A 24,654-nucleotide genomic window follows, 5' to 3' on the forward strand; every position below is an offset into this window, starting at 1 on the left:
GTTTCTGAGGAATCTATTGAAAACTGTAAAACAGAATGAAATAGAAGAACAAAGCATAAACCAAAATGTCAAGAGGTGAAGACTGCTACCAAAATTGGGAGGAGCAACAAAAAGTTCTTCATGCCCTGAGGAAAGGGATACTAGGAATGGGAAAGTGTTCCTGGGCAAGCAAGGATGAATAATTAGGGTGTTACAACGGGAAGAGTAGGGTGAGTGAGTGGAGACAAGTCAGAGTAAGTGGATACTGATTAAACCCTAGGTATTTTTAGAAAAACAAGTTGATATGAGTATGTTGAAAACTTAAGGATATTCAGCCAAAAAAAAAAAAAAAAAGAATGGATGGTGTCATGGACTAATTATATTCACCCTTCCTTAGTTCATATGTTGAAGCCCTGACCTTCAGTGTGACTATATTTGGAGACAGAACCTTTAAAGGAGGTAATTAAGGTTAAATGAGGCCATGAGGATGGGCCCCTCATCCAATATGACTGGTGCCCTTACAAGAAGTAGAAGAGACACCAGCAATGTGTGTGCACAGAGGTAAGACCATGTGAGGATACAGCAAGAAGGTGGCCATCTACAAGCCAAGGAGAGAGGTTCAGGGAGAAACCAAACCTGCCAGTTTGACAATGAATTTCCAGCTTCTGGAACTGTGAGAAAATAAATTTCTGTTGTTTAGGTCACCCACTCTGTGGTATTTTGTTATGACAGCCTTAGCCAACTACATAAATGGTATAACTTTATAACTAGTAAATAGGAAAAACACAACAAAGAAAACTTGATAAAAAATGTAAAAGCAAATAGGAAATAATCAAAAGGAAATAGTTAAAGGTATGGTAAGAAACCACAGAATAAGCTTGCTAGAATGTCTAAACATCATTAATTATAATAAATGTAAATGAATTAAATTCTCTTGTTGAAAATCAGTGCCACAAGATTGGATTTTTAAAATATCCATGTCACACGTGTCCGTGTGAAGAGACCACCCAACAGGCTTTGTGTGAGCAACAGGGCTGTTTATTTCACCTGGGTGCAGGTGGGCTGAGTCCAAAGAGTCAGCCAGCAAAGGGTGGTGGGATTATCATTAGTTCTTATAATGGCGGTGGAGTTAGGAGCAATGTTTTGCGGGCAGGAAGTGGATCTCACAAAGTACATTCTCAAGGGTGGGGAGAATTACAAAGAACCTTCTTAAGGGTGGGGGAGATTACAAAGTACATTGATCAGTTAGGGCGGGGCAGAAACAAATCACAATGGTGGAATGTCATCAGTTAAGGCTATTTTCACTTTTGTGGATCTTCAGTTGCTGCAGGCCATCTGGATGTATACGTGCAGGTCACAGGGGATATGATGGCTTAGCTTGGGCTCAGAGGCCTGACAATCCATATATATATTACATTTAAAAAATTTAAAAATTAGCTGAGTGTGGTGGCGTGCGCCTATAATCCTAGCTACTTGGGTGGCTGAGGTGGGAGGATTGCTCGAGCTGAAGAGTTTGGGGCTGCAGTGAGCGATGATTGTCACTGCCCCTCAGCTTGGGTGACAGAAAGATCCTATCTTAAAAAAAAAAAAAAATGAGAGAGAAAGAGAGAGAGAAACTTGTTTTATGACCTTGTGTTATTATTAAATGTTCCATGTGTACTGAAAAGAATGTATATTTTGCTCTTGCTGGGTGTTGCTCTTTAAATGATAATTAGGTCAATTTGTTAACAGTGTTAAGTCTTTGTATCCACTGACTTTCTGTTTGTTCCCTCAACTACTTAGAGAGGAGTGTTTAAATCCTCTTTATCTTAGAATTATGGATTTCACTACTTCTACTTTCAGTTCTTTCAGAGTTTGCATCAAATATTCTAAAGCCATTGACCTTCTCTTTCATGAAATGACTTTTTCCCCTAATAATAGTTATTGTTCTGAAGTTTACTGGTCCTTTATTAATATAGGCATTTCAGCATTATTTTGATTGGTGTTTGCATTATATATCTTTTTTCATTCTATTATTTCTAACCTATCTTTGTCTTTAGAGTGGGTCTCCCATAGACAAAATGTAGTTGATTCCTGCTTTTTCATCTAGTACAATAATCTCTGAGGTTTTATTTTTGGACTCTTTTTTTTTTTTTTTTTTTGAGACGGAGTCTCGCTCTGTCACTGAGGCTGGAGTGTAATTGCACGATCTCAGCTCACTGCAAGCTCCACCTCCCAGGTTCACACCATTCTCCCGTGTCAGCCTCCTGAGTAGCTGGGACTACAGGCACCCGCCACCATGCCCGGCTAATTTTGTTTTTGCATTTTTAGTAGAGATGGGGTTTCAGCATGTTAGCCAGGATGGTCTCGATCTCCTTACCTCGTGATCCGCCCACCTCGGCCTCCCAAAATGCTGGGATTACAGGCATGAGCCACCGCGCCTGGCCTTATTTTTGGACTCTTTAGGCCGTTTTCATTTAATGTAATTATGTATTTCGATTTAAACCTGTCATCTCGTTTTTTTGTCATATCTGTTCTTTGCCTTTTCCTCTTTCTTCCTTTTTCGGTACTTTTGAATTAATTTTTTTTTTTTGGTGGAGTATTCCAATTTACCTTCTATTTTGGTTTATTAGCTATACTTCATTTTAAAATTTTTATGTTTGTGTATGTCCATGTGTAAATGCTTGTTCTAGGGCTTAAAATAGAGTGGTCCCCTCTTATTACCAGCAGCTTCACCTTCCATGATTTCAGTTACCCACAGTCAACTGCAGTCCAAAAATACTAAACGGAAAAGAAAATTCCAAAAATAAACAATTCATTTTAAATTGTGTGCCATTTTGAGTAGCATGATGAAATCTTGTGTTGTCCTGCCCCATCCTGCCCAGGATAAAAATCATCCCCTTGTCTAGCGTATTCATACTTTATACAGCTACCTGCCCATTTGTCACTTAGTAGCCATCTTGGTTATTATATCAACTGTTAAACTATTATAGTACTTGTGTTCAAGTTACCTTTACTTTACCAAATTATGGCCCCAAAGCACAAAAGTAGTAATTCTGACAATTCAGATATACCAAAGAGAAACCCTTTTAAAGTGCTTCATTTAAATGAAAGTGCATAAGTTCTCAACATAATAAGGAAAGATTAAAAATCATATGCTGAGGTTGCTAAGATATATGGTTAGAACATTTTCTGTCCATGAAATTGCGAAGAAGGAAAAATAAAACCATGCACAGTATATATAGGATTCAGTATTATCCATGCTTTCAGGCATCCACTGGGAACCCCCTACAGGTAAGGGGGGACTACTGTATGCATGTTTAAGTTATAACCATCTGCTTTCAAATAATATACCACTTCATGGATAGTGTAAGAACATGACAACAGTATATATTAATTCCTCCTATCTTCTGTGCTATTGTTACTCATTTCACTTTTATATATAATACATGCCATAATACATTGAAACTGTTTTTCCTCCTAGTTTTTAATGTAAAAAAAAAAAAAGTCTCCTATGCACCCATGTATTTACCATTTTGGTACTCTTCATTCCTTTATATCATTCAAAGTATCTGATATATTTTCTTTTTTGACTGAATAACCTTGTTTAGTATTTTTTATTGTGCTGGCCTTTACCGATAAATCCGGCCGGGCACGGTGGCTCAAGCCTGTAATCCCAGCACTTTGGGAGGCCAAGACAGGCGGATCATGAGGTCAGGGGATCGAGACCATCCTGGCTAACACGGTGAAACCCCGTCTCTACTAAAAAAAATACAAAAAAACAGCCGGGCGAGGTGGCGGGCGGCTGTAGTCCCAGTTAGTTGGGAGGCTGAGGCAGGAGAATGGCATAAACCCGGGAGGCGGAGCTTGCAGTGAGCTGAGATCCGGCCACTGCACTCCAGCCTGGGCGACAGAGCGAGACTCCGTCTCAATAAAACAAAACAAAACAAAACAAAACAAAAATACTGATAAATCCTCTCAGCTTTGTATCACCTTCATTCCTCATTGTTCTCTAAGTTACTCCTAAGATACAGGAACAAACTGAATCTAAACAACCCAACTATCTTGTTGGTCATAATATATAGCACCGCCCTAGCACTGTTTAGAACCTTGGGTATAAGGTTCTAAATAGTGCTGGGTATAAGGAATTAGAGACAAAAAGTCACAACCCCTAATTCCAAAGTACTCAAAATGTTATAGATTTTGAAGCACTTTGGATTTTTAGATTTGGGATGTTCTCCTTGTCCTAAGTGTGTTATTGTATTGGAGAGAGAGCTAGAACAGGGGTTGGCAAACTTTTTTTGTAAAGGCCAGATAGTAAATACTTCAATCTTTGCAGGCCACACAGTCTCTGTCGCAACTATTAAACTCTGCCACTGCAGCTCAGAAACAGCCATAGGCAATATGTAAACAAATAAGTATGGCTACGTTCTAATAAAACTTTATTTACAAGAACTTGTCATAGGCTGTATTTGGCTCACAGTACATATATACTACGCTTTATCAACATATATACAATGTTTATAGAAAATGGTTTTTGAATAATTATACAAATATTAATCCTAATCCTACTTGTAAAATTATAAAAACATTCCAAAAGTTGAGTGTGGTGGCATGCACCTGCAATCCTAGTGACTCAAGGGGGTTGAGGCAGGCGGATTGCTTGAGCCTTTGAGGCCAGCCTGGGCAATATAGCAAGACATCTTTAAAAAAAAAAAATCTAAGATTTCTTTGCAGTTCCTTTCTTTGTAAATACATCCCACAAGGGATAAAAGACATTTATATTTTAAAGTGACTTGAAATCATTTTCTTCATGAAGTTATGCCACAAATTTGATATAAAGTCAGCCCACCATATCTGTTAGTTCCCCATCCATGGATTCCACCAACCATGGGTCAAAAGCATTCAGAAAAAAAAAATTCCCTGAAATTCCAAAAAGCAAAACTTCAGTTTTTCCCAAGACAAACAGTATTTTGAATCCACATTAATAATGTGTAGGAATTACAGTAACTATTATAAGTAATCAAGAGATGATTTAAAGTGTTTTGGGAATATGTATGTAGGCTATGTGGAAATACCAGGCTATTTTATATAAAGGACATGAATATCTGTAGATTTTGGTATACTTGGGGGTGGGGGGAGTCATGAGACAAATCCCTCATTAATACTGAGGGACCGCTATACTACTAAGTTCATTTAGTTAATTTTGCTTTTGATTCTTGAGAACTGCTTTTCACTCTTATTTATTTTATAATTATGTAAAAATGTATATGGCTGTAAAGTAATATCATCAAAAAAATACATTCAGAGAGATCCAATTTAAATCCATGTTTTATACATCAGTTGGCTGTAAATATGTAGCTTTCTGGGTTCTCTATTCTGTTCCATCGGTCTATGTGTCTGTCTGTTTATTTATTTATTTATGAGACAGAGTCTCGCTCTATCGCCCAGGCTGAAGTGCAGTGGCACGATCTCTGCTCACTGCAACCTCTGCCTCCCAGGTTCAAGCAATTGACTTGCTTCAGCCTCCTGAGTAGCTGGGAATACAGGTGCGCATCATTACGCCTGGCTAATTTTTGTATTTTTAGTAGAGATGGGGTTTCACCATGTTGGCCAGGCTGGTCTTGAACTCCTACCCTCATGATCCACCTGCCTCAGCCTCCCAAAGTGCTGGGATTACAGGTGTGAGCCACTGCGCCCAGGCACCTGTGTCTGTTTTCATACCAGTTCCATGCTTTTTGGGTTACCATAACTTTGTATTATATTTTAGTAGAGTACCTTCTGCTTTGGTCTTTTTGCTCACATTGCTTTGGCTATTTAGAGTTATTTGTGGTTCCATAATACTTTTAGGATTATTATTTTTTATTTCTGTGAAGAATGTCATTGATATTTTGATAAGGATTGCAGTGAATCTGTAGATTGCTTTGGGTGGTATGGTTCATTATATTTTTTATTTCAGTAGGTTTTAGGGAAACAGGTTGTGTTTGGTTACATGAATAAGTTCTTTAGTGGTGATTTCTGAGATTTTGGTGCACCCATCACCCAAGTAGTGTCCAGTATACCCAATTTAAAGTCTTTTATCTTTCACCCCACCCCCACCATTTTCTCTGAGTCTCCAAAGTCCATTGTAGCATTCTTACAATATTGCATCCTCATAGCTTACTTAGCTCCCACTTGTGAGAACATACGATGTTTAATTTTCCATTCCTGAGTTACTTCACTTACAATAATAGTCTCCAATTCCATCCAGGTTGCTGCAAATGCCATTATTCAATTCCTTTTTATGGCTGAGTAGTATTCCATAGTATATTTATATACCACATTTTCTTTATCAGCTCGTTGATAGATAGGTATTTGGACTGGTTCCATATTTTTGCAATTGCAAATTTTGCTACCATAAACATGCACGTGCAAGTCTCTTTTTTGTATAATGACTTTTTTCCTCTGGGTAGATCCCAGTAGTTGGATTGCTGGATCAAATGGTAATGCTACTTTTAGTTCTTCACGGAATCTCCACACTGTTTTCCACAGTGGTTGTACTAGTTTACATTCCCACCAACAGTGTAAAAGTGTTCCCTTTTCACCACATCTGCACCAACATTATTTTTTTAAATTCTTTTATTATGGCCATTCTTGTAGGAGTAAGGTGGTATCACATTCTGGTTTTGATTTGCATTGCCCTGATAATTAGTGATGTTGAGCATTTTCCCATATGCTTGTCGACCATTTGTTTATCTTCTTTTGAGAATTTATCTATTCATGTCCTTAGCCTACTTTTTTATGGGATTGTTGGCTTTTTTTCTTGCTGATTTGAGTTATTTGTAGATTCCGAATATTAGTCCTTTGTTAGATGTATAGATTGTGAAGATCTTCTCCCATTCTGTGGGTTGTCTATTAACTCTGCTGATTATTTCATTTCCAGTGCAGAAAAACTTTTTTAGTTTAATTAAGTCCCATCTACTTATCTTTGTTTTTGTTGCATTTGCTTTTGGTTTTTTGGTCATGAAGTCTTTGCCTAAAACAATGTCTAGAAGGGTTTCTCTGATGTTATCTTCTAGAAGTTTTATGGTTTCAGGTCTTAGATTTAAGACTTTGATCCATCTTGAGCTGATTTTTGTATAAAGTAAGAGATGATAATCCAGTTTCATTTTCTACATGTGGCTAGCCAATTATCCTAGCACCATTTATTGAAAAGGGTGTCCTTTCCTCACTTTGTTTTTGTTTTCTTTGTCAAAGATCAGTTGGCTGTAAATATTTGCCTTTATTTCTGGGTTATATATTCTGTTCCATTGGTCCTATGTGCCTATTTTTATACCAGTACCATGCTGTTTTGGTGACTGTGTTCTTAGGGTATGGTTTGAAGTTAGGTAATGTGATGCTTCCAGATTTGTTCTTTTTGCTTAGTCTTCCTTTGGCTATGTGGGCTTGATAGGGTTTGGCTGTGTCCCCACCCAAATCTCAACTTGAATTTTATCTCCAGAATTCCCACGTATTGTGGGAGGGACCCATGGGGAGGTAATTGAATCATGGGGGTCGGTCTTTCTCATGCTATTCTTGTGATAGTGAATAAGTCTCATGAGATCTGATAGGTTTATCAGGGGTTTCTGTTTTTGCTTCATCCTCATTTTTTCGCTTGCCTCAGCCATGTAAGAAGCACCTTTCACCTCCCGTCATGATTCTGAGGCCTCCCCGGCCATATGGAATTGTAAGTCCAATTAAACTTCTTTTTCTTCCCACTTTTGGTTATGTCTTTATCAGCAGCATGCAAATGAACTAATACAGGACTCTTTTTGGTTCCATATGAATTCTAGGATTGTTTTTTCTAGTTTTGTGAAGAATGATGGTGGTATTTGTAAATTGCTTTTGGCAGTATGGCCATTTCCACAATATTGATTCTACCCATCCATGAGCATGGGATGTGTTTCCATTTATTTGTGTTGTCTATGATTTCTTTCAGCAGTATTTTGTAGTTTTCCTTGTGGAAGTCTTTCACCTCCTTGGTTAGATACATTCCTAAGTATTTTACTTTCTTTTCTTTTTTTTTTTCTTTTTTTGCAGCTATCGTAAAAGGGGTTGAGTTGTTGATTTCATTCTCAGCTTGGTCGCTCTTGGTGTATAGCAGAGCTACTGATTTGTGTGCATTAATTTTGTATCCTGAAACCTTGCTGAATTCATTTACCAGTTCTAGGAGCTTTCTGGAGAGTCTTTAAGGTTTTCTAGATATATGATCATAACATCAGCAAACAGCAACAGTCTGACTTCCTCTTTACCAATTTGGATGCCCTTGATTTCTTTCTCTTGTCTGATTGCTCTGACTAGGACTTCCAGTACTGTGTTGAATAGAAGTGGTAAAAGTGAGCATCCTTGTCTTGTTCCAGTTCTCAGGGGGAATGCTTTCAACTTTTCCCCATTCAGTATTATGTTGTATGTGGGTTTGTCATAGATGGCTTTTATTATATTAAGGTCTGTCCCTTCTATGCTGACTTTGTTGAAGTTTTAATCCTACTGGGATGCCGGATTTTGTCTAATCCTTTTTCTGCATCTATTGAGATGATCATGTGATTTTTGTTTTTAATTGCGTTTATGTGGTATATTAAACCATCCCTGCATCCCTAGTATGAAACCCACTTGATCATGGTGGATTATCTTTTTGATAGGCTGTTGGATTCAATTAGTATTTTATTGAGGATTTTTGCATCTGTGTTCATCAAGGATATTTGTCTGTAGTTTTCTTTTTTTGTTATGCCCTTCTCTGGTTTTGGTATTATAGTGATACTGGTTTCATAGAATGATTTAAGGAGGATTCCCTCTTTCTCCTCTGGTATAATGTCAGTAGGAATGGTACCAGTTCTTCCTTGAATGTCTGATAGAATTCAGCTGTGAATCCATCTGGTACCTGGACTTTTTTTTGGTTGGCAGTCTTATTACCATTTCAATCTCACCGCTTGTTATTGGTCTGTTCAGTTTATGTATCTACCTGGTTTAATCTAGGAGGGTTGTATATTTCTAGGAATTTATCCATCTCCTCTAGGTTTTCTAGTTTACACACAAAAAGGTGTTCATAGCAGCCTTTTTGTATTTCTATGGTATCTGTAGTAATATCTCCCATTTTGTTTCTAATTGAGCTTATTTGGATCTTCTCCTTTGCTAGGTTAATCTCACTAATGTATATCAATTTTATTTTTTCAAAGAACGAGCTTTTTGTTTCACTTATCTTTTGTATTTTTTTGGTGTGTTGTTTCAATCATTTCATTTAGTTCTGCTCTGATCTTCGGTATTTCTTTTCTTCTACTGGGTTTGAGTTTGGATTGTCCTTGTTTGTACAGTTCCATGAGGTGTGACCTTAGATTGTCTCTTTGTGCTCTTTCAGACTTTTTGATGTAGGTATTTAAGGCTATGAACTTTCCTCTTAGCACCACTTTTGCTGTATCCCAGAGTTACTATTCTTATTCAGTTCAAAGAATTTTAAAATTTCCATCTTGATTTCATCGTTGACCCAAAGATCATACAGGAACAGGTTATTTAATTTCCATGTATTTACATGGTTTTGAGGATTCCTTTTGGAGTTGATTTCCAATTTTATTCCACTGTTGTCTGAAAGTACTTGACACAATTTAGGTTTTTCTTAAGTTTACTGAGATTTGTTTTCTGGCCTGTCATATGGTCTTCATATGCTCTGTCTTGGAGAATGTTCCATGTGCTGATGAACAGAATGTATATTCTGCAGTTGTTGGGTAGAATGTTCTGTAAATATCTGTTATGTTCATTTGCTCTGGAGTATAGTTTAAGTCCATGGTTTCTTTGTTGACTTTCTGTCTTGATGACCTGTTTAGTACTGTCAGTAAAGTATTAATGGCCCCCACTATTATTGTGTTGCCATCTATCTCATTTCTTAGGTCTAGCAGTAATTGTTTTATAAATCTGGGAGCTCCAGTGTTAGGTGCATATATATTTAAGATTGTGATATTTTCCTGTTGGACTAGCTCTTTTATCATTATGTAATGTTTCTCTTTGTCTTTTTAAACTGTTGTTGTCTTAAAGTTTGTTTTATCTGATATATAAATAGCTACTCCTGCTCACTTTTGTTGTCCATTTGCATGGAATATCTTTTTCCACCCCTTTACCTTAAATTTATGGGAGTTCTTATATGTTGAGTTTCCTGAAGACAAGAGAAACTTGGTTGGTGAATTCTTATGCATTCTGCCATTCTGTATCTTTTAAGTGAAGCATTTAGGCTGTTTACATTCAACATTAGGACTGAGGTGTGAGGTACTATTCTATTCATCATGCTATTTGTAGCCTGAATACCTTGTGGTGTTTTTTTTTTTTTTTTTTTTTTCTTTGTGTTATTGTTATGTGGGTCCTGTGACAGTCATGCTTTAAGGAAGTTTGATTTTGGTGTGTTTTGAGGATTTGTTTCAAGATTTAGCTCTTTTTAGCAGTTCCTGTAGTACTGGCATGGTAGTGGCGAATTCTCTCAGCATTTGTCTGTCTGGAAAAGACTGTATCTTTTCTTCATTTATGAAACTTGGTGGATACAAAATTCTTGGCTGATAATTGATTTGTTTAAGGAGGCTAAAAATAGGACCCCAATTCCTTTTGGCTTGTAGGGTTTCTGCTGAGAAATCTGCTGTTACTCTGGTAGGTTTTCCTTTGTAGGTTACCTGATGCCTTTGCCTCACAGCTCTTAAGATTCTTTCCTTCATCTTAATTTTAGATAACTTGATGACTGTGTGCCTAAACAATGATCTTTTTGTGATAAATTTCCCACGTGTTCTTTGAGCTTCTTGTATTTGCATGTCTAGACCTCTAGCAAGGCTAAGGAAATTTTCCTCGATTATTCCCTCAAATATGTTTTCCAGACTTTTAGATTTCTCTTCTTCCTGGGTACACCAATTATTCTTAGGTTTGAACACTTAACGTAATCCCAAACTTCTTACAGGCTTTCTTCACTTTTATATATTATTTTTTCTTTGTCTTTGATGGATTGGGTTAATTTGAAAGCCTTGTCCTCAAGCTCTGAAGTTCTTTCTTCTCTTTGTTCAATTCTATTGCTGAGACTTTCCAGTGCATTTTGCATTTCTCAAAGTGTGTCCTTGATTTTCGGAAGTTGTGATTGTTTTTATTTATGCTAACTATTTCAATGAAGATTTTTCCTTTCATATCCTGTATCATGTTTTTTATTTCTTTAAGTTGGACTTCACCTTTTTCTGATGGCTGCTTGATTAGCTTAATAATTAACCTTCTGAATTCTTTTTCTGGCAATTCAAAGATTTAATCTTGGTTTGGCTCCATTGCTGGTGAGCTAGTATGATCTTTTTAGGGTGTTAAAGAACCCTGTTTTATCATATTACCAGAATTGTTCTGGTTCCTTGTCATTTGGTGGACTATATCAGAGGGAAGATCTGGAACTCAAGGGCTGCTATTCAGATTCTTTTGTCCCATGGAGTGCTCCCTTGATGTGGTGTTCTCCCCCTTCCCCCTAGGGATGGGGTTTCCTGAGAGCGGAACTGCAGTGATTGTTTTTGCTCTTCTGGGTTGAGCCACCCAGTGGAGCTACTGGGCTCTGGGCTGGTACTGGGGAATGTCTGCAAAGAATCCTTTAATGTGATTTGTCTTCAGATCTTTCAGCCGTGGATACCGGCACAGTTTTTCAGTGTCTGAGGGAGCCTGCACGGTGATCAAGTTCCTTCAGAGAGTCTATGGATTCTCTCAGCTTTCTTGATATGTTCCTGCAGTACTTTTTGGAAAAAAAGTTGATGATGTGAGTTTCTATACACTGTTTTGTCTGTCCAAGCAGGAGCTGCAAGCTAGTCCTGCCTCCTATGCACCATCTTCCTGGTTCTCCCTGATTCATTTTAATAAGACTAAATCTTCTGATCCATGAGCATGGGATGTCTTTCTATTTGTTTGTGTCCTCTTTGGTTTTTTTACTGGTGTTATTTCATTTTCCTCATACAGGTCTTTGACCTTCTTGGTTAAACATTTCTTATGTATTTTTTCATAGCCATTGCAAATGGGATTTCTTTCTTGATTTATTTTTCAGCTAGTTCCTTATTGATATATAGAAACTCTGCTGATTTTTATGTGTTAATTTTGTAAACTGAAATTTTACTGAGTTCATTTGTCATTTCTAATAACTTTCTAGGTATAAGATCATGCTGTCTGCAAATCTGACTTTATCTTTTCCAGCTTTCTTTCTCTTGCTTGATTGTTCTGGCTAGGACTTACAGTACTATATTGATCAGGAGTGGTGAAAGTGGATATCCTTTTCTTGTTACAGGTCTTAGAAGAAATGCTTTCAGCTTTTCCCTATTCAGTATGATGCTAGCTGTCAGTTTTTCATATATGGCCTTTATTATATTGAGGTAGGTTCCTTTTTGGCCTAACTTGAGAGTTTTGTTTTTTTGTTTTGTTTTTGTTTTTGTTTTTTGTTTTTTTAACCAGGAATGGATGTTGAATTTTATCACATTTGTTCTGCATCTATTTGCTGATCAAATGGTTTTTATCTTTCATTCTGTTCTTTTATCAATTTGCATATGTTAAAGCATCCTTGCATCCCTGGGATAAATCCCACTTGATCTTGGTGTATTGTCTTATTGATGTCTTGTTGGATTCAGTTTGCTAGTATTTTGTTGAGGATTTTTGCAACTGTGTTCATCAGGCATATTGGCCTGTAGGTTTTTGGCCTATAGGTTTTTTTTTTTCTTTGTCATATCCTTGTCTGGTTTTGGTATTGAGGTAATGCTGACCTCATAGAATGAGTTAGGAGAATTTTTGCTCTTCAGTCTTCTGAAATAGTTTGAGAGGAATTGGTATTCATTTCTAAGTTTGGTAAATTCAATAATAGCAGTTGGCTTTTCTTTGTTGGGAGAGTTTTCATTACTGATTAAATCTTGTTAATGAAGAAAAAACTTGTTCTCTTCAGGTTTTCTATTTCTTCCTGGTATAATCTTGGTAGGTTGCATATGTCCAGGAACTTACGCATTTCCTGTAGGTTTTCCAATTTGTTGATGTATAGTTGTTCATAAAAGTCTGAGATGATCCTTTCTGTTTCTTTGATATCAGTTGTAATGTCTCCTTTACCTTTCTGATCTTATTTCAGTTTTTCTCCTTTTTTCTTGTTAGTCTAGCTAGAAATTAAACAATATGTTTTTATCTATGTTTTATCTTTATCTATAGATTTTTATCTTTTCAGTGAGCCAATTTTCTTGTGTTATTTATTAGTCTCTATCTTGTTTAGTTCTGCTCTGATCTTTATTATTTTTCTTTTTCTACTAATTTTGGGTTTTGTTTGTTGCTTTTCTAGTTCCTTCAGGTGCATTGTTGTTTATTTGAAATCTTCTTACTTTTCTGATGTACAAAAAAGTACTTCTTAGCACTGCTTTGGCTGTATCCCATTGGTTTTAGTATGTTGTATTTCCATTTTCATTTGTTTCCATTTTTTTATTTCCTTCTTAATTTCTTCTTTGATTCAGGGGTCATTGAGGAACATATTGTTTAATTTCCCTGTATGTGTACATTTTCCATAGTAACTCTTGGTATTAACTTCTAGTTTTCTTCCTTTGTGGTCTGAGAAGATACTTGATATGATTTTTTAAAAATTTGTTGAGAGTTGTTTTGTGGCCTAACACATATGGTCAATCCTGGAGAATATTCCATGTGCTAATGAGAAGAGTACATATTTTGTAACTGTTGAATAAAATGTTCTGTAAATGGCTGTTAGGTCCATTTGGTCTGCAGTGCAGTTTAAATCCAATGTTTCTTTGTTGATTTTCTATCTAGATTATCTGTCCAATGCTGAGAAGGAAAAGTGTTGAAGTCCAACTATTATTGTATTTAAGTCTGTCTCTCCATTTATATATAATAATATTTGCTCTGTGTGTGTGTGTATGTGTGTTTCAGTGTTGGGTGCATACATATTTAGAGCTGTTAGACCCTCTTGCTGAATTGATCCCTTCATCATTATATAATTACCTTCCTTGTCTCTTTTTAGTTTTGTATTTAAATTCTATTTTACCTGATATAAATATAGTTACTCCTATTCACTGTTGGTTTATATTTGTGCAGCAAATATTTTTCTATCCCTTTAACTTTGTTTATTGTACCTTTACAGGTGAAGTGAGTCTTATAGGAAGCATATAGTTGGGTCATGTCTTTTTAATACATTCAAGCTGTCTGTATCTTTTAAATGGGGAATTTAATCCATTTACATTCACGGTTATTATTGTTAGATGAGGACTTATTTCGGTTTTTTTTTTTTGTTACATGTTTTAAGTTTGTTTTGTATATCCTTTATTCTTTTCTTCCTCTCTTACTGTTTATCATTATAGTTTGTTGGGTTTCTATAGTAGTAACATTTGACTCCTTTCTCTTTCTCTTACTGTGTGTCTGCTCTACCAGTGAGTTTTATAGTTTATGTGTTTTCATGGTGGTAGGTATCATCCTTTTGCTTCCAGATCTAGGACTTCCTTAAATATTTCTTGTAGGACCAATCTAGTGGTGATGAATTCCCTCAGTTTTTGCTTATCTGGGAAACACTTTATTTCTTTATTTTGCCTTCATTTTTGAAAAGAAGCTTTTCTGGGTACAGTAGTCTTGGCCGACAGTGTTTTTTTTCTTCCAGTAGTTTGAATGTATCATCCTATTCTCTCCTGTCTTGTAAAAAGAAAAATCCAGTGTTAGTCTGATGGGATTCCCTTATATGTGACTTGACACTTTTGCTGTTTTTAGAATTCTTTCTTTGACTCTTAACAGTGACTATAACGTGGCTTGAAAACCTTTTTGGATTGTATCTATTTAAGAACCTTTTGAGATTCCCGTATCTGAATGTCCATGTCTCTTGTAAGATTTGGGAAGTATTGGCCGGGCGCGGTGGCTCAAGCCTGTAATCCCAGCACTTTGGGAGGCTGAGACGGGTGGATCATGAGGTCAGGAGATCGAGACTATCCTGGCTAACACGGTGAAACCCCGTCTCTACTAAAAAATACAAAAAATTAGCTGGGCGAGGTGGTGGGTGCCTGTAGTCCCAGCTACTTGGGAGGCTGAGGCAGAAGAATGGCGTAAACCCAGGAGGCGGAGCTTGCAGTGAGCTGAGATCCCGCCACGGCACTCCAGCCTGGGTGACAGAGCGAGACTCCGTCTCAAAAAAAAAAAAAGATTTGGGAAGTATTCAGCTATTATTTTGTTAAATAGGTTTTCTATATCTTTGCCCATATTGTCTCCTTCTGGGACTCTGAAAATTCAAATATTTGGTAGATTTATGGTGTCAAAACTGTCTTCCAGTTCTTAGATTATTTCTTGTATTTGATCTAATCTGTTGTTTAAACCCTCAGTTGTATTTTTTATTTCATTTATTAAATTATTCAGTTTCAGAATTTTTTAAATGATGTCTCTGTTGAATTTCTCATTCAGATCATGAATTGTGTTTCTGATTGTTTTAAAATTTTTATCTGTATCCCATTTAGCTTCTTTAATATTATTATTTTGAATCCTTTTTCAGGCATTTTACAGATTTCTTTTTCATTGGAATCTGTTGCTGGAGAATTATTATGTTCTTTTGGCAGTATCATGTTTCCTTGCCTTTTCATGTTTCTTGTGTCTTTCTGTTGATATCTGGTGTAACAGTTGTTTCTTCCAGTTTTATAGATTGGTTTTCATAGGGTAAGACATTTTCCTAAAGATGTACCTATAGTGTTGGTTGGGTAGGTTGATTTGGCTTTGATTCTGGTTGGGCACACTCATGTAGTCATATGATTTCATTGGCTGTCATCAGAATTAGTGGTGCCTGTTAATTCCTCAGTTGCTTGGGCTGCAGTTGTTAGCAAGAGCTATAGTGAGGCTTTGCTGAGGATGGGAATATCAGGAGGGCTGGTCTTCAGGCAGCAATAGTGGTGGTAGTGGGCTGGATGTGCACCACATATGCAGGCACTGGTGGTAAGTGCATGCAGGCTGACCCTTGGACCTCCCGGTTGCTTGTTCAGGGACTAGCAGTGGCAGTGGTTGGTGGGTGGGTGGGTCCTTGGGCAGCATGTATGATGTTAGCAATGACGGTAGCAGTGTTGGGACAACCTAGAGGCCCCTAAGCAGTACATTCTGGCACCAGTGGTTGTGGCAGTCTCGGCAAGCCAGTTTACTGTCTCCCAGGTGGCACATGTATGTTGATGTTGGCAGCAGTACTGGCAGCAGGCTGGGTGGGTCTGATGTCATGCTCTCAAAAGGCATGTGCAGGTGCTAGTGTTGGTGGGTGGGATGGGTTGATCCCCACGTCCCCAAATGGTGTGCTTGGGCAGTGGAAGCAGTGGCAGTGGGCAGAACAGACCTATCTTCAGGTTTTTTATGGTACATGCAGTCACTGGCAGTGGGCAGGGCAGGCCTGTTTTCAAGTCCCTCTTTCCCCCCACCACAATGGTGCATGTAGGCACCAGTGACGGTGATGGGATGAGTCAGTCCCCAGGACCCCAGATAGTATACTCAGATGCCAGTGACCAGGGGAGACCTATTCAGAGGCCCCTCAGTGGTACATGTGGGCACCAGCAGTGGTGGCCAGGTAGGCCTGTCCTGAAGCTCCTTAATATTTCACTCAACCACAGGCTGTGGCAGACAAGCAGATCAATCCTCAGGGCCCTGGACAGTGCACTCATGCAGCAGTGGGTAGGGTGGGCCTGTCCTTAGGCCTTAGGATGGTGCCCAGGTTGGCTGGTTTCTAGGCTGCTCAAAGGTATGTGCAAGTGCACATTGGCTTTGCTGCTGGGAGCAAGGAAGGGCTGCTGTCAGTGACAGCGGACCCAGGAAGTTGGCTCTCAGGCTCTGGTGAGCACACACTTTGGTTCTGGCTCCCATTGTCCCACAGGCAGCCTCCCCATTACACATCACTGCCCATTTCCCAGGTGCAGGACAGTATGTGGGCTAGAGTGCTGCAAACCTGGGTATACCACTGAGTCTAGCCAGTGCCTCAGTACTACAGCCCTCTGGGCTGATGTTGGGGGAAATGTCAGCAAAGCTCCAGTGATGTGGACATTCAGGAGCTGTTGTGCCCCAGGGAAGGATATCATTTGTTGTGACTGGGCTCTCAAAATGATGTCATGCTACAGCTGCTTGAGTCTTGGGGGATGTGGTCTGCAGTGCAAATGACCTGTCTGGAACAATGCCACTGCATGGACTCCAAGAAGTCCCTATACTAGTCTCAGGGTCCATAAGGACTGAGGAGCTCTCCTGTGGCTAAGACTGTAGGAGTCCATCATGGGAGAGTAGACTGCTATAGACCTCTCACTTTAACCTTTTCCCTTCACTGGTGAGTTTCTCCTGGCTCTGTGCCAATCCTGGCTGGCTGGCAACTTTTCTTCCCTCTCCTTCTGTGACTCAGAGGTTCCCTGTCACTTCCCTCTGAATTCTAGTGTTCTCTCTTAAATGCTGTATTCAGTATGTGATTATCTACTTGATATTCTGGTCCTTCTTTGTGGAGGAGGTGAGTGCTGGTGCCTCTGGTTAGCCATCTTGAAAGCCTCCTTCCCACTGTGAATAATTTCCAGAAAAATATAAATGGCTAAAATTGACATAAGAAATAAAAAAAAAATTAGTTCAGTAACCCCACAGAGAAAATTCAAAAAGTAGTCAAAAACAGAACTCCTGAAAGGAAGCACTTGTTTTTACTTATGAGTTCTACAAAACCTTCAAAAACATGTAATTCCTACAAGCCTATTCTAACATGAGAATATATGACAAGACAAGTAAATTCTTAATTTGGTAAAATAAAATATCGATTCTTTCCATATATTTTTCACTTTTAAAGTGATGATTCATTGTTCTGACCTAATATAAAAAAGACTGTGGAACATTTATATGGACGTTAGCAATTGATTACTAAAATTTTTATTTCTATTTATGTAACTCTGAGATAAGTTATTTAACATACTTCCTTATCTTGAAAGTTACATTCATTCTCCTCAAAGCTACAAAATATGATGCTTCTAAAATATAAACACAGTATTAGAAACAATATTTTTCCCCAGTTCTTAAAGCAGTTAATCAGATTTGTCCAAAGGGAAATGTCATTTTAAAATAAGCACAAAGAGGATTGTATCAATATTTTACACATTTATGTTTAGGTGAAATAGCATGAATTTGAATGTGTTGAAGGCAACTTTGACCAAGGTTTAAACCTGTAAAACTGTAGAATATGAATAAAAATGTTCAATTATCAATGGATTTGAACTAATCAAAGCATCATACAGGACAAGAACACAGTAATTATAAATATGTATAAGCTGTTGCATGTCTTTGTTAGTGCTTCCATATCTCATAGAAACCTATCAATCTTAGGAACATTTCACAAATTAGAAAAGGTTATAACAATATCAATATGTTACAGTACTTATAATTATCTGTCAATAACTGATCCAAAGTATGATTTAAGATGAAACTCCATTCAATATTTTTTTAGTTTTAAAACTTTTTTGCTGTAAATTTGCATATTCATTCTGGTAGCACATTCAAAAGTCTTCTGTGAAAGGTAATGAAGTCCTAGGAACAGCAAGTTTTTTATTTTAGATTTTACATGTATAGGCAGAATATGTGTAAATTTTGAAATCTGGATCATGTCCAAAGACTGTCAGTTTGTCATCTTTTGTTGACTGGAAGCCAATTTCATTTAATAGTGCTAAATGATGATGCTAATATAAGTCAAATTGGCAAATGATAAATTATAAAATTGTCATTGAGAATGACAGAAACTAAGTGGTGTTCATTCTTCTGAATATCTTTCTGAAAACTTGATTCCAAGTTAGTAACACTTTTATAACTTAACCATCTATCAACTAGGTAACACTGGCTGGGTTGAAGTACAAGTTGAAAATTGTCAATATGACACTTTTCAAATCAATTATGTATATTGTCCATTTAGACTTGTGATATGACATTTTAATTTTATACAGTGACTCCAAAAAAGGGCCAACAAATAAAAAACACTAAACATCTTACAATGTTTTATTGTGCCTTTCTCCAAGATGCATGATTCTTTTACATTTTTAATTGACAGATAACAATTGTGTATATTTATGGGGTACAATGTGATGTGTGTATATTTGTGGGGTACAATGTGACGTTCTGATCTATGTATACATTGCAGAAAGATTCCCTTGAGCTAATTAACATATTGTTACCTTACCAATTTATTTTTTGTGATCATAACATTAAAAATCTTTTTTGAAGGCCAGGAGCAGTGACTTATACCTGTGATCCCATCACTTTGGGAGGCTGAGGTGGGAGGATTACTTGAGCCCAGGAGTTTGAAACCAGCCTGGGCAACATGACAAATTTGTCTCTAAAATAAATAAATAAATAAATAAATAAATACAAAACTAACCAAGTGGGGTGGCATGTGCTTGTAGTCCTACTACTTGGGAGACTGAGATGGGAGGATCACCTGAGGCCTGGAGGTCGAGGTTGCAGTGAGCCATGGTCGTGCCACTGTACTGCAGCCTGGGTGACAGAGTGAGATCCTGTTTCACAAAATAAAATAAAAAGATAAAAAATAAAAATCTATTTTGAAATGTACAATACATTGTTATTAACGGTGGTCATCATATAGTGTTAAAGATCACTCAACTTATTCCTACAGTCTAGCTGAAACTTTGTATGTTTTGATCAGCATCTTCCCTTTCCCCACCACCATAACCTCCAGCCTCTGTCATCACCTTCCTGTTTCTCTGAAATCAACTTTTTAAAAATTCCATATATAACAAGTGAGATCATACAGTATCCATCTTTCTGTACCTGGCTTCTTTCACTTAGCATAATGTCCTCTAGTTCCATCCATATTGTCACAAATGAAAAACTTTTCTTATTTTTAAAGGCTGTATATAATATCTCATTGTGCAGATATACCACATTGCCTTTATCGATTCATCCACTGATAGACACTTAGGTTGCTCCATAACTTGGCTATTGTGAAAAATCTTGAAATATATGGGAGTACCAACGTCTGCTTGACGTATCAATTTCAATTCCTTTGAATATATACCCAGAAGTGCGATTGCTAGATCATATGGTATTTTTAGTTTTTTTAAGAAACCTCCATGCTATTTTCCAAAATGGCTGTACTAATGTGCATTCCCAGCAGCAGTATACACAGGTTCCCTTCTCCTCATATCCTCACCAACACTTATTCTTTTTCTCTTTTTTGACATTAGTAGCTATTCTAACAGGCATGAGGTGATATCTCACTGTGGTTTAAATTTGCATTTCCTTGGTGACTAGAGATGTTGAGTGTTTTTCATATATCTGTTGGCATCTCTCTTATTTTGAGAAATGTCTACTCAGATACTTTTACCATCTATCTATCTCTGTCTATCATCTATCTCTATCTCATACCATCTATCTCTCTTATTTTGAGAAATGTCTGCTCAGATACTTTAATTGAGTTTTCTTACTATTGAGTTGTTTGAATTCTTTATATATTTTGGATATTGGCCCCTTATCAGATGTATGGTTTGTAAATATCTTCTCCTAACACATGGTTTATCTCTTCACTGTTACTTCTTTCTTTTGCTGTCCATAATCTTTTTCATTCATTGCAGTCTCATTTATCTATTTTTGCTTTTACTGCTTGTGCTTTTGCAGTCCTAGCCAATAAATCATTGCCCAGGCAAATGTCGAGGAGCTTTTCCCTCCTCCACAAGTTTCACATCTTGTGCTTAACATCTTTTATCCATTTTGAGTTGATTTTTTTTTTTTTTTTTTTTGCCTAATTATTTCAAGATACTTTATTTTAAAAACAGGTCACAACACTAAGCTTTTGGCCCATTCTGCCATTGTACAAGCTACAAACGCTTGTTCAGCAGCTGAGGGGCACTCTTGAGTAGCGTGTCTGAAGAGTGAATAAAAATCCATGTAAAACAAATATTCAAATAGTTTCCATAGGAACACAGATAAGTGTGACCCATATCCTAGTCTTCCATATGGCTGCATCGTGCCGACCCTACTCTTACAAAGACATTTCAAAACTAGCAGTAATTAAGTTACATGGTCCCCCCAAATCCCTTAATTTAAGCTAAACTTGTAGTTAACAGCTACTAGGGTGATATCTACACATTAATACCAGCTAAAGCACAGGCTGCTGGGTGGCGTTTCATCCCACTCTCCCAGGCACAAGACACAGGCAGGGTGCTGGTGTCCTGTTCCTCTACTTCGGGTGGGAAGTCGGGGTTCTGGAATTGCTGCGTGAGTTGCCACGCAGGCCCTGACATCACATAGTAGATCACCGGCCTCTGGAAGCCATTGAACGTAGAGGCAGCAGCAACAGTGTAAGCGCCCATGTTTTCAAAGAGCATCCAATCACCCACATGCATTTCGGGCAGGTCACAGCGCTCAACAATCCGATCAAGGCCATCACATATTGGTCCCCATATGCTGGATGAATAATACTTCTTATCTGGTTTAGGTCTCTTTTGCAGAAGGGGCTTTACATGTGCGTGATCATACAGTATGCAATTAAATGATCCATAGACACCATAATTCACATAACACATAAAGGTCTGTTCACTCGATTCATCTTCATCATCAGAGCCAGTCTGTTCCTTTAATACAATTTTCTTGGAGATGATATTAACCGCAAGTGTGAAAGCTGATGCAACATAGTATCTGCCAGGCTTAGCTATGATTCTCACTCCAGAGTCTGACAGAAAATATCTGTCCAACGCTGGGTTGATTATGCTGGTGATCTCTTCAAATTTAAGCTTCACATCCTCAGATCCAGGAAAGCCACCGCCAATATCAAGCAGATACATGCTGAAACCAACCTCAGCCCCCATGTCAAAAACACAGCGGGTATCAGAGATTGCCTGCACGAAGGTCTCAGGATCGGTACAGCCACTTCCTACGTGGAAGCTGACACCAACAACATCGATATTCACCTCTTTTGCCCTTTCCAAAAGGAGCCTGCTATTTCTGAGCGTGGCACCGAATTTAACACTGAGACAACAGACTGCTTTGGAATCATCAGTGGCAATCCGCAAAACCAACTTTGCTTTTGGATGTGCTCTGGCAACTTTCATCAACTCAACTTCACTATCAAAAGTCATCATCTGGACTCCATTATTAGCAGCATACTTAGTTTGAGATACTTGTTTACAAGGATTTGCATAGATAATCCTCTCTGGAGGCACCCTCAGACTCTGCACCAACTGTATTTCAGTCTTGCTAGCACAGTCAAATCCTGTCCCCACAGCAGCAAGGGTCTTCATGATGGCTTTGCTATCATTACATTTGACTGCATAAAAGGGGGTGACACGAGGGAGAGCGTTTAACCACCTCAGATGTTTCTTTAGAGTGTCTCCCAGGTCTGCCACATAGAAGGCATCCTTATCATCAGAAAAAGAGACTTCATTAATTTTTTGGTCCAGAATGCCCTTGGCAGTAAAACCTTCATCGAGGAAGTGGCAGTCAAATTCTTCATTACCAAAGTTGTTCATGATTTCTTGATGTTCCTATGGAAAACTAAGAGATGGAATTGAAAGAAATATTTCCAGCTTCTCACAAAGGCAACTCTCCAGGAATTCCAAATCCCTCTGCGTGTGCCCTTGGAGCAGTAGTGGCAATCTCAGAGCGCCCGGGCGCCATGGGCCAGCCCAATGGGGAAGCGCAGACGCCGGAGCGGCAGGAGCACTCGGCCGCCCCTGCCGCGCCCGTCAGCGCCAGGCTCCCGCCGGCCTGAGACGCCGGCCCCGAGGTGGCGCCGGAGTTGCTGGCAGAGGGGCTACAGGAGGGACTGACATTGAGTTGATTTTTATATGTGGTTTGATGTAAGGGTCCAATTTTATTATTCTGCACATGAATATCCAGTTTTCCCAACACCATTTATTAAATACATTGGAAAGGACAATAAATTGTTCTTTCCCCATTGCATGTTCTTGGCCACTTTGTTGAAAATCAACTGACCATAAATACTTGGATTTATATCTGGGCTTTCTATCCTGTACCATTCTTCAGAGTGTCTGTTTTTATACCAGTACCATGCTGCTTTGTTTCAACAGCTTTATAATATATTTTGAAGTTACTGTGTTGCCTCCAGCTTTGCTCCTTTTATGCAAGATTGTTGGCTCTCTAGGGTATTACCTGGTTCCATATTAATTTTAGGACTGTTTTTTCTCTTTTGCTAAAAAAAAGACATTGGAATTTTGATAGGAATTGCATTTAATTAGTAAATTACTTTGGATAGTATGAACATTTTAACACTATTGTTTCTACTAATCCATGAATATGGGATATCTTTCCATTTATTTATTTTTAAATGTGTGTGTGTGTGTGTGTGTGTGTGTGTGTATGTATGTATGTATGTATTGAGACAGAGTCTCACTCTGTTGCCCAGGCTGGAGTGCAGTGGAGTGATCTCGGCTCACTGCAACCTCCACCCACCGATCAAATGATTTTCCTGCCTCATCCTCCCGAGTAGCTGGGATTACAGGCGCCTGTCACCGCACCCAGCTAATTTTTGTATTTTTAGTAGAGACGGGGTTTCACCATCTTGGCCAGGCTAGTCTTGAACTCCTGACCTCATGACCCACCCGCCTCAGTGTCCCAAAGTGCTGGGATTACAGGTGTGAGCCACTGCGCCCAGTCAATATCTTTCCATTTATTTGTGTCTTCTTTAATTTCTTTCATCAATGTTTTATAATTTTCAGTGTATAGGTTTTTCATCTGTTTGGTTAAATTTGCTCCTATGTGTTTTCTTTTTTGGTGCTAGTATAAACGGAATTGTTTTCTTAATTTATTTTTTGGATAATTCATTGTTAGTGTATTGAACGAGTACTGATTTTTGTATGTTGATTTTATAACCTGCAACTTTACTGATTTTATAAGCTGCCAAATCAACCACATGTTGGTTTTGCAACCTACAAACTTATCAGTTCGAACAATTTTTTGTTTTTTCTGTAAGATTGTGTCATCAGCAAACAGAATTTCACATTTTCCTTTCCTATAAGGATACTTTTAATTTCTTTTCCATGTATAATTGCACTGGCTGGGATTTCCAGTACTGTGTTGAATACAAGTGATAAGAGTAGATATCCTTGTCTTACTCCTGATCTTAGAGGAAAAATTTTCAACTTTTAACAAATGAGTATGATGTTAGCTGTGGGCTTATCATATATGGCCTTTATTGTGTTGAGGTATATTCCTTCCATATTTTTTTTAGTTTTTATCGTGACCAGATGTTGAATTTTGTCAGATGCTTTTTCTACATCTATTGAGATGGTTATGCAGTTTTTGTCCTTTATCTTGTTAATACAGTGTATCACACATTGATTTATATATGTTGAACCATACTTGAATTTCTGGGATAAATACCACTTCATCATGGTGAATGATCTTTTTTAATGTGCCACTGAATTTGGTTTGATGGTATTTTGTTGAGTATTTTTGCATCTATGTTCATCAGGGACATTGGGCTGTAATTTTCTTTTATTGTAGTGTCTCTGTCTGGCTGGTATCAGGGTAATGCTGGCCTCACAGTGAGTTTATTGGAAGGGCTTGAAAAGGATTGCTTTTACTTTTTCTTTCAATGTTTGATATAATTCAGCAGTGAAACCATCAGATCCTAGGCTTATCTGATTATTTATTCAGTCTCCTTACTCATTATTGGTCTGTTCAGATTTTCTATTTCTTTTTTTCCTGACTTATTCTTAGTAGACTGCATGTTTC

The 24,654-nt window shown here is 37.9% G+C and overlaps 1 protein-coding gene and 1 pseudogene across 2 annotated transcripts in view; one reads left to right on the forward strand and one right to left on the reverse strand.

Moving 5' to 3' along the window:
- WDPCP (WD repeat containing planar cell polarity effector) overlaps positions 1-24,654 on the forward strand; it is a 491,911-nt gene that overhangs the window by 318,298 nt on the left and 148,959 nt on the right. The window lies entirely within an intron of this gene.
- On the reverse strand, positions 20,295-22,728 carry LOC694559 (ornithine decarboxylase 1-like; annotated as a pseudogene).

This window comes from Macaca mulatta, chromosome 13 (assembly GCF_049350105.2).
Source record: "Macaca mulatta isolate MMU2019108-1 chromosome 13, T2T-MMU8v2.0, whole genome shotgun sequence".
NCBI classification, from domain to species: domain Eukaryota; kingdom Metazoa; phylum Chordata; class Mammalia; order Primates; family Cercopithecidae; genus Macaca; species Macaca mulatta.